This window comes from Microcebus murinus, chromosome 1, assembly GCF_040939455.1.
Source record: "Microcebus murinus isolate Inina chromosome 1, M.murinus_Inina_mat1.0, whole genome shotgun sequence".
NCBI lineage: Eukaryota > Metazoa > Chordata > Mammalia > Primates > Cheirogaleidae > Microcebus > Microcebus murinus.
In genome coordinates, this window is record NC_134104.1 from 117,206,334 (window position 1) to 117,217,412 (window position 11,079).

Here is an 11,079-nt window from a genome sequence, read left to right on the forward strand (position 1 = left end):
GTTCCCCTCCTATGACCTCACAGCTCACGGGGCTGTCACTCTGTACCAGATGACTGAGGCTGACAAGGGGGTCCTCTGTCCCTGAATCAGGGAATGTCAGAGAGTTAACGGGGAGAAAGCCATTCGAAATGCCTGACTGTAACGGACTTGGGAGTGCGGGTGGAGGTGGGGTGGGCACTTTTCCAGACGCTCTTTTTTTTTTTTTTTTCCCTTTTAGAGACTTGCCATATTGGCTAGGTTGGTCCCCACACTGGTCTCGAACTTCTGGGCACAAGGAGTCCTCTCGCCTCAGCCCCCCAGGTAGCTGGGACTATCAGCTGGACTCACTCAGCTGATTTCCAGAGCGACTCTGAGTGGACTCTCAGGGTCTCCGGCCCAACGCATCAATTCTCAGCGGCTCACTGGGCATCTTGACCCAACCCTAAGTCCAACAGTGGCCAATCGTATTCTTGTTTGACAACCCCTGTCCCCCTGAACCCCTCTCTTTGCTCCTGCCTTCTGTCTGCTGCAGGCTGCATTGTGCCCACCTGCCCTCACACCCAGCGTGGCTGCCAGGCAGCCAGAGCCCCAAACCAAAAGGTTTCCTTGGTTCCTCAGGTGAACGCCAGACTGAAATAAACTGCAAGCCATGAATTCAACAAAGATTACACCCTACCCCAGACCTCCAAGGAGGCAACCCAAATAAATGACTGCAGTATAGCAACAACAGAAAAGGACGTGGGCTTCAGAACCACATAAAACTGGGTTAGAATTATGTTTTTTACTTAAAGCTATGTGTGTCTGTGGCCTTGAGCCAGTTACTTACTCTCTCCAAATTTTATTGTTTATATCTGTAAAGGAGTGATAAGAATACTTACCCCATGGTATGTTCAAGGATTAAATTAGCTAATAGATGCAACATGTTTGTTACATGGTGACCACCCCAACAGTGACTGGGATCATCCTCATCATCATCGTCATCAGGATTTATGGATGGACAATTTTTGAACTGTTCTCTGATGGTACAATTCTTTGTATCTCAAGGAGGTTGTTTATATGGATGGTGGATTATGGGTGGGTGGGCAGATGACGTTCACACCCTGCTCTCTTCCCCATAGCCCAGGAGGAGCAGGTGGCACAGGAACGAGACGCCTGTGCTGGCCGCTGTCCAGACCTGGCCACCTCCTGGCAAGCAGAACATCCCCCTCCCTGCCCTCTGCACCCCCACAGTGCGCTCGGCTCCTCCCGGGCAGGCTGCCTCGCCACAGCAGCTCACTCACACGGCTCTGTTGCCATCACTGCATTTCTCTCCTTTTCTCCTTACCCTCGCGATGACACTCAGTGCTTAAAACTGTTCAGTGGCTCCCCATTTCCTACAGGATGGCGTGCAAGCAGCTTGTTACCACCTACAAGGCCCTCTGTGGCCTGGCCCCACTTGTCCCTCCAACACTTCCTCCCAGTGTGCCAGACCAGCCCACCCCTCCTGCCCCTGCTGCCCCCCGCCCCCCAGTAGACACGCTGAGCCACTCTGACCGTTTCACTTTCCCTGAAGAGGCCAGCTTTCCCACAGCCCTGCTTTTGTAAGCGCTGTTCCCTCTTGGGAGTACCCCTCCACCCTCAGTCAGGCAAATTCCTACTCATCCTTCAAACTGTGTTCCATGCTCAACCACCACCTTGACCTTGAAGCACAGTGTACAATCCTCTATTTGCTACGTCCTGCCTCCCACTGGACTTTGACTTCCTTAGGATTGTGTCTCACTCATGGCACTGCCCTCAGCGTCTAGCCCAGTTCCAAGCGCCTGAAAGGCAGCCAACAGGTGATCCCTGGGAGGATCCGTAAGCTTGCAGCTTTAATGCCTCCCCCCGTTCTCTCGATGAGTGTCCATTTTGAGTTCATGTTACTGTGTGTCCAGCTCTTGGCCAGGTGCTGTGAGGAGTATAGAAGGAACTTAGAGACACAGTCACTGACCACAAAGCATGGACAGTCTCGCTGAGAGAGCTGAAGTAGGTGTGGACAAGTACACACATGAGAAACAGCTCTGTCCACCCAAGGCAGAGCAAGCAGCATGACTGGGAGAGCTCAGGGCTCTCAGAGTTCAGACATGAAGTCCTGGTGAAACCGGAACATGAGGACCAATGGGGGAGGAGAAGGACAAGAGGGGAGCATTTGGGCCAGAGGATCTGCAGGAGTAAGACTCGGCTATGAGGGCTTAGAAGACCAAGCACCAGATGGCGACTAAAGGGGAATCCAGTGTAGGGCTGGGAAAAGATGTTGGGGCCAGACAGTAGAGGGCCTCTGGTGACAAGGAAGAAAAGAAAGCTAGAATTTAGTGAGGATGCATGGGTCACACTCCTCAAAACTGCCCTGTGAGGGTGATGGCTTGGAGGTGTTAGGTGACTTACAAAAGATCACACAACCAGGAAATGGTGGGCCTTGTCTCAAAGCCAGTCTGACTCTAAAACCCAGCCCCGTTCATTCCACTGGACTCCATCACTCCAGAGGCAGTGGGCAGGGTGGAGCAGGAAGGAAGGTCACAGATAAGAGGGGTCTTAATAAAAATTGTTATAATGCTGTTTGGAATGTGCTCTCTGTTCCCAAATAAATGAGCTCCTGGCTTATTTCCTATCTTCAGATGCACAGATTCTTTGCAAGCTGCCTAAAAAAGCATGTTTACCCTCTCCTGCTTCTGAGGAGACAGGACATATACTGAGGCCTTGAGGCGAGCCTCAAACGGGTGACCTTGCCCCACCCTCTGAGACCATCCCCCGGTCTTGGGTCAGCATGACCCCTGATCTGGATTCACTCCCAGGGAAAGGCCTTAGAGGATTCAGCCATGAAAGAGGATTCCAGCTTTCTGGAAATCAATATGTGTTTGACCAGCTGCTTCCCTTTCATCTCTTCATTGTATAATTCTGCCCCCAAAACGCAAAAACATTGCTCTGGCAAGATTTGTTCTTTTTAAATCTGGCCAGAGCTTCACTAAGGTGCATTAATCTTTAACTGTTTATAGATTTTTCTGCTTAGAATATATGCCCTGTGCTTTCATTTCACGTGGGAATTCAAGTTCTACTTCCATATTGATGATGACTTGGGAGATGTATTTTCTCAGTGGGATTTCCTTCTGCAGGCATATTTATCAGGTCCAGCAGGCCAGGATCCCCACGGACCTTTGCTGCATTCAGGAGACAATAGGTGTTTAAGAACTTGGGCTTTGGGATTGAGTCCCCAGCCCTCCCATGTCACCTATGTGACCTCGAGCTAGGAATAACACCCCTCCAAACCTCATTCTCTTCTGAAAATAAAGACCCAGTGAAGTCCTGTCTTACCCAGGATTCTATAACCAGCACAAACCCCATATATGGTTATAATAATTACTTTTGCAAAGTTTAACTCTGTGTAAGAACTTCTGTCTCATCCCACCCCGCTATCCCTCACCCTTTCCTGTCTCCCCTCCTCTTGCAAGGGAACTGCCTGCTCTTGCTCTGTCCACCTCCCAGGGCTACCTGTAATCCTCACCTCCACCCAGCCCCCCTGATTAGCTCAGTAAGAAGGTACAGGTGAAATACACAGAACCATGATCTTCCTTAAAAAGCAGGGGGTGGGGGCAGGGAGCTGAACATATATATAATTCAAATATTTTTAAATTTATTACTGGCCAGAACTACATATTGGGAGTATCATCAAAGTGAAAACACCAAATTTATAAATCTTCTGCTAAGTCTCAACCCCTCAAGGCCCAAGTACACCTACCGTGTTTCCCCAAAAATAAGACCTACCCATAAAATAAGCCCTAGCAGGATTTCTAAGCATTTGTGCAATATAAGCCCCACCCCGAAAATAAGACCTAGTGATGGGCGTGGCTACGCAGCGTATCTGCACAACCCATGCATTTCCTCCTGGAGCGGTAAAGAGGAGCAGCCCTTCTCATCTGCCCCACAAGAACTCTATTGCTCAACATGAGAGACTGGGGCCAATGGTTCTAAAGGAAGTAGAGTCGCGAGAAATTCAGGATGGAATTCGGGTCTTGAGAGTTATGATGATATTCCAGAAGAAGACAACTTAACTATATTTGAATAAATGTAGATTGTTGTACCGTACTTAAAAAAAAAAACACATCCCCTGAAAATAAGCCCTAGGGTGTCTTCCTGAGGAAAATAAATATAAGACCCTGTCTTATTTTGGGGGAAACACGGTAGTACTCAAGAAAGATAAGAGATACTTATCAAGATAGGTACTACTCAAGATAAGAGATCAGAAAAACAAAAGAAATAAAAACAAAAACACATTGGACTCCTCTACCCAGCCTGGCCCAATGGGCCTGTGGAAAACCAAATAAGCCACCATGTGGGTCAACAACCCACCTGCACCCATCTTCTATCTAAAACACACGTAGCAATGGCTGCTCCAACAGCTTGACCTCCCGCCACCCCCCACCCCTGCTTTAGTCCCTCCGTGGGCATGTCCCGCAGGAGAGGGGCTGGCTGGCCACCAGTAGGCAGGTAAATTATATAGACACTTTTCCCACCTTTAAGTAACTCTGGTATAACCTGTCATTGACATCTCATCTAAAAACTTCCTTTAGTAATTGCTTCTGACAAAATAAAAGTTCCCACCCACTGTCGTGACACAGTGAGGCGTGGAATCATGACATCCTCTAGTCTTTCCAACGCCCAAGCCTCTCACGGGTTGAAATGGCCACTTAGAGACTGAAGTAAGACAAACTCAAAGGCTGACTTTTCTGATTTCCTGCCAGCTGCGCCACTATGTGAGACGCTGTCTCTCAGCTGACAGGTAGGTGGGGCAACCATCCTGTTAGGCATCCAGACCTCCATCAAAATCCTCCAATCTTCCTCTGGGTGGGAGGGCCTGAGACTTCACAGGTCTCCACCCCAGTTGGGGCTGTCAGGACTGAAGATATGCCTTCCCTGGTATGGCCTTGGAACTCAGGGGCTTCCCCCAGCTGATGGGTGACCCCAGCCCCACACCTGTGCTTGCCCCACAGACACCCCAGGGTTCCACAGGGCCCATGCTTCATCCTCCAGGAGCCATTTTTCTTGCAGATGGGTAGATGTCTGTGGGGGCCACAGGACTGAAGACTTGGGACCCAAGTATCTTTGCAGAAGGATATTGGGCTGACCAGGGAGGCTGGGGGAAGTAAAGTAGAAGGCGTTCTGTCCTTCACAAAACTGGATCTGTCCACTGAGCCATGTTATCATAACTGTGGGCAAGGTCCTAGCCAACCTCCACCTGCTGGACTGTCCTTTCCAAGGTGCTCCTTGTGTGGGAGTCTACCACACAAGCCTGTGGCTGTATAGTAGCAAGGCATGTGAAAAATGACCCTCCATCACTAAATCTGGGCCCTGTCATGACTCGGTGGGAAACCTACCAAGATGGTGGACAGAGATGGCTGTCCATGGGGCCACCTCCTGTGAGAGACCACATCGTGAGAGACCACATCGTGAGAGACCTCACTTTCTCAGAGCCCTGAGCCCACAGGGACCAGGGACCCACATTCAGCGCTTCTAGTAGCATGTCATTCACATGACATAACATACAGGAATAAGGATTGTGGGTTGGAATTTATACATACAATTTAGTAGAACAAACCCAGAAGTTAGTTGTATTTGTGTTCAGCATTTCTATCCCACTCTGATGGTTATTCACATGTACAGAGGGGATCAACTGAGGCTTTGATAATCCTGGCTAAATACGAAAATGACTGCTCACACCTTGTTACCAAAACCCTGCCCCAATGCAAATGCAAGCTACCTCAAAATACCCTTTTTTCACCAGCAAAAATCCAAGAGTTTGACAACATAATCTGCAAAGCTATGAGAAAACAGATGCTTTCACTTACTGCTGTTGGGAAGACAAAAGGACACAATCCTATAGAGGGAAATTCAGCAACATCTAGCAAAAGTGCACTAAGTATCTGCCCTTTCACACAGAAATCCCTCTTCTAGGAATCCATCCCAAAAATACACTGGCAAAAATATAAAAAGACTTAACCTGCTCATTGTAGCACTATCTGCTACAACAAAAGACAGGAAATAACCCATGTGTCCCTCAGTAGGGTACTGGTTCCATAACCTACAGTATATGCACACAGTGAAGCACTATGCAGCTATAGACAGGAAGGAGGAAGCTCTCTGTATATTACCATGGAGTGATCTCTAGGATGTCTTTAATAAACATGTTTTAATAGTTAAAAAAAAAAACTATATGGTATGCTTCCATTTAGCTAAGAAAGGGACATATAGGCATACAATATATTTAAATTTATATTTTGTAATGGAAGGATAAACAATAAAATAAAAAATATATATATCAACCAGTGGCAATGTTTGAAACTTGGTTGGAACCCAACTCAAATAAACACACTGAAAAAAAGTGAGATAATTAAGCGCTTTCTGGATATTTGATGATATAAGGAATCCATATTGCCTTTTAGATATGATGATGATGTTGTGGTTATGTTTCTTAAAAATTGAATCATTCTCAGAAGGAGTCATCCAGAGAATTTGCTTGTCCATGTGCTATTACGCAACAACATGTTCTCAGCAAGCTATCACAGAGGGACCCACAAAAGAACTCCAGGAGAATGAACTACCTTTGAATACCTACCAAGCCAGAGAGCCAGAGCATATTATTAAAGTGGAAGTCAGGTAAGAACTTCCCAATCCAATATCACTACCCCTTTCCTTGTTTCATATAGGAGGAATAAAAAAATAAAAATTAAATTTAAAAAGGCCAAGATTTCTGGGTAACAGAAGAGAAGCAAAACAGAAAAATGATTTCTTGCAGGTTTTCAACCCAAAATCATAAACCAGGGGAGAAAGAATTTGGGGAGCACATTAATGTCTTGCTTATTATCTTGACTGACATATTTTTATTACTGGAATGAGATTTTTCTTGTTCCTTGATGTGGAATAGCGGCCCTATTCCATGTCCTAATCTCAAACCCTATGAATATGTTACCTTTTATGACAAAGGAGGTTTTGCAGGTATGATTAAATTAAAGATCTATAGATGGGGAGATTATCCTGGATTATCTGAGTGGGCCAATGCAATCACATGGGTCACATATAATACAAAAGGCAAGAAAGAAAAAGATGTAAGAAGGAAATAATAGGTCCAGTGTGGTGGCTCACACCTATAATCCTAGCACACTGGGAGGCCAAGGTGGGAGGACTGCTTGAGCTCAGGAGTTTGAGACCAGCCTAGGCAAAAGTGAGACCCCATCCTCTACTAAAAATAGAAAAATTAGCTGGGCATTGTGGCACCCACCTGTAGTCCCAGTTACTTGGGAGGCTGAGGCAGGAGGATTGCTTGAACCTACGTGTTTGTTGGAGGTTGCAGTGAGTTATGAGGATGCCACTGCACTCTACCTGGGGCAACAGAGCAAGACTCTGTCTCAAAAATGAAAAGAAGGAAGCAATAGTCAGAATGCTGTGGCCATGAGCCAGGGAATGTGGGCAGCATCTAGAAGCTGGAAAAGGCAAGGAATGAATTTTCCCGTAGAGTCTCCAGGGGAAAAACAATTCTGCCAACACCTTTACTGTCATCCATGGGACCCACTATCAGAATTCTGACCTTTAGAATTGTAAATAATAAATTCATGTTGTTTGAAGCTTTAAAAACAAAAGACCCCTTATCTTTTAGAAATTCTTTTCAAAATGTCCCCAGATGAAATAATATGATATCTGATATTTGCCACAAAATAATCTTGGAAATTGTAGGGTAGGCAGAAATATAGATGAAACAAGATTGGCCATGGGTTAATATCGATAATTATTGAAGCTGGAGAATGAAGCCATGGTGGTCAATATACTATTCTCTCTAAATTTACATAGGTTTAAAATTTTGCATAATAAAATAATTTAAAGAGAAAGAAAAGAGGGAGAGAGAGAGACACACAGAAAGAGAGAAAGTAAAAGAAAGAAATCCTTCCTTTGCAGGGTATGTCAGAATCTGTAGAAACAATTGTCACATAATGGATGAGGGGTCAGATGGAAGGTAGCTGACGACTCTGCAGAACCATTTTCCACACAGAAATAAATCCCAGGCCACCCTCCAAAGTGGGCTTAAGATTCTGGGGCTGGTAGACATGGTGTGTCGTTTGCATGTTTGAATATTCATAAGCCCATCAAAGAAGAGTGTCCTCAGTAGACCTCAGTGCTCCTCAGCCCCTGTGGCCTCTTGACAAGCCTTCTCACTCCTTGACACAGGAGGGCAGCTTCATTGGGCCATTCTTATCCTTTCAGATATTAACCTCACAGGTGGCATGGCGACAGCTCAAAGATTGGAGTGGAGTTATTCTCCATAGCAGAACCCCAGAGACACAGTGGAATACAGGACAAGAGAAGATCTTGCAAGTCTCCAAGATAAAATGAGCCCTTGAGAAGAGAAGCAGGGACACAGTGTCAGAGCTAGTGCAGCAGGATGAGGAAGGTTTTCTTATCAGGCAGAAGCACCAGGCCACTCGTCCCATACTAGCAGTGAGTGGTGTGGCAGACCTGGTAGAGAGAGCAGGGGGAGGCTGGAAGTCACTTTCTACCCCAGTGTCTTGAGAGGAGCATCCTCTAGTGAGGGGCCAAGCTGCAGGGTCTGTCCCAGGGCTCCCTGCAGCAACCCCATTGCCTGCAGGAAGCTCTGCTACCCCAGCTACTGGGGGCCCTGGCAAGCTGCTTGATCTGGGGTGATGCAGGCATAGTGCTGCCCACCTCACAAGCAGGCACTCGAGGAATCATTCATGGACAAATTGCCTTGAGCTCTAATGTATTCCTGTGGAGTCCACGGATCAGCTAAGGTTGAAAAGGCACATTTCCTCCCTGTCCTCCAAGGAAGGTCCTGGGGTGTCACTGAGTACCCCCCTACCTACCCAAGAACCCACCCTCTCTCCTCTCCTCCCTCTTCTCTCCAACCCAAGATTATTCATCCTGTCTGACCCACTGTGCACACACAGCCCAGAACACTCCCCTACTGGCCTGGCTCTTCTTTGTGACCCTGGTGGCTCTTTGGGCTTCCAAGAATTGGTCATGGATGTCCACTGCCCTTCTTTAAAGCTAGTGAATGAAGCAAGCCCCATTAGGAATGTCCTAGTGTATTTAACTCTTTCTCTGTCTCTTAATCATTAACAAGTCTGCCGTGTCCTTCTGTATTTCTTTGTTCACCGATCTCCTCCTTCCCCTGCACTATCCCCTCTTGCTCCCTACCTCTGTGATTCCTGCTGTCCTCAAGATCCAGCTAGAGCCTTGCCCACTCCAGGGAGCCCTCACTGATTGCAGCCCCACATAGACCCCTCCCTCTTGTTTACATACTGTCATTGGTTGCTCTTTCTTTGCTTTACACATTGCAAGTTCCAACTAATATCGCCCCAGACAGAAAGGAGCTCCAAAAAATACTTATTAATGAATTAAATCGAGCATAACAGAGTGCGCCGAGGAAGGACAGCCATGATACTCCTGATGCTTCCTCAGACCACTTCCCATTCCAACTCATTAGATTGATCTTAAGGCCCCAAAGGGGCACAGACCAGCGGCATTCTCTCCCCTGCCTTTTCCCTCACTTCTAAGGCTCCCCTGGCTCAAACAGCAGTGGATCTGGAACAGGGCTCTGTGCCACGCTCCATAGAGTCCTTATCTCCTTTGCTTCTCACACCCTGAGAGGTAGGTAGGGAGAGTGTCCCCATGTTACAGATGTGATAACTGAGGCACAGAAGGCTAAGTGACTTACCCAAGATCACTCAGCTCTTCAGTGACACAGCTGGCGTCAGGCCAAGCATTCTGCCTCTACCGCCTGCACATGCAACCCACCCCCAGCTGCAAGAAATAGCACAGCCACCACGGCTGCACTTGGGAGAGCCTTCCTGGGAGGAGGCCCAGAAGGGCAAGAGTATACTGACCCATTTGGGAGACTAGACAAAGAGAAGACAGAAACTTGCAAAACCAGCTGAATTAAGTGCCATGTACTCAGCCAACCTGCTCAGGAGAGCAAGGTCACATGAGCAGGAGATGTCCAAAGTGGTCAGGAGAGGGAGAAGCGGCCAGATCTTGATTTTTCGGGATGGAGAGGTGGGAGGAGGGGCAGGTCTCTGCCTGGAGCATACAGAGCCGCTCTGGGCAGGGCAGAGGGCCGGACTGTGCCCTGCTGTGTGCAGGCACTGTGCTGGACATTTGGCATAAACTATCTCAGGAGACCCAACACAAAGCAAGAAGACTGAGGAGGGTAAGAAATCCCGTTGGCTGGGCTGAATGGTACCAGAGAGCAGGGAGAAGAATTTAGACTAGTTGGGGGTGACCAAAAAGTGGCCAGTTCACTGTTTAAGGCTTTGGCTGATGTTCCCTTCTGGTGAGTCAGGACAACAAGGAAGCCCAGGCCAGGCCAGGCCACATCCATTCCCCTGACTGAACCTCAGAGGTGTCTTGTTGCACCTTCAGGCTGGGGAAGACTGAGACAGGCTGCACTGGATGCCCCACCAAGACGAGGCCTGGACTAGCTAGAAAGGGACACAGAGCCCGTGCCTGTGTGAACGGCTGGTGGCCTGAGCATCCCAGAGCCAGACGAAGGAGCAGATACAGCTGTCTAGAGCAGCAGCTCTCATCCAGGGCTGATTTCCCTCCCCACCAAAATCTTTGTGCGGTGCCACTGGTATCTAGGGGGTAGAGGCCAGGAATTCCACTAATGGACAGTCCCCCTAACAAAGAATTACCTAGCACAAAACATCAATAGCAGCGGGGCTGGAACCCCTGGTGTAGATGCAAGGGAGTGAGAGAGGCTAAAATCCAATCCACTCCCTGGGAGGAAGCTGCCTCCACCCTGAGGAAACGGCATCTTTTCCTAATTCAGCCAAATGCACTGTGAACACTAACCTGAGCCCCAGGGAGGTGGCGAGGGGGAGGGTGTGCTGGGGAAGGTAGTGCTGGAAAGGAAGAAAATGTACCTGCTATCACCTAGGCTGTGGTTTGAGCAAAAAGCAATTTAAGAGATAGTCTTTAATAGAGGGTCAAAAAGTCAACCCCGTAATTATGTCATCTCCCTGGTGGCAAAGACAGCCATTTGAAAGCTCTATGACATAACCACACAGGTGGCAAATGAGA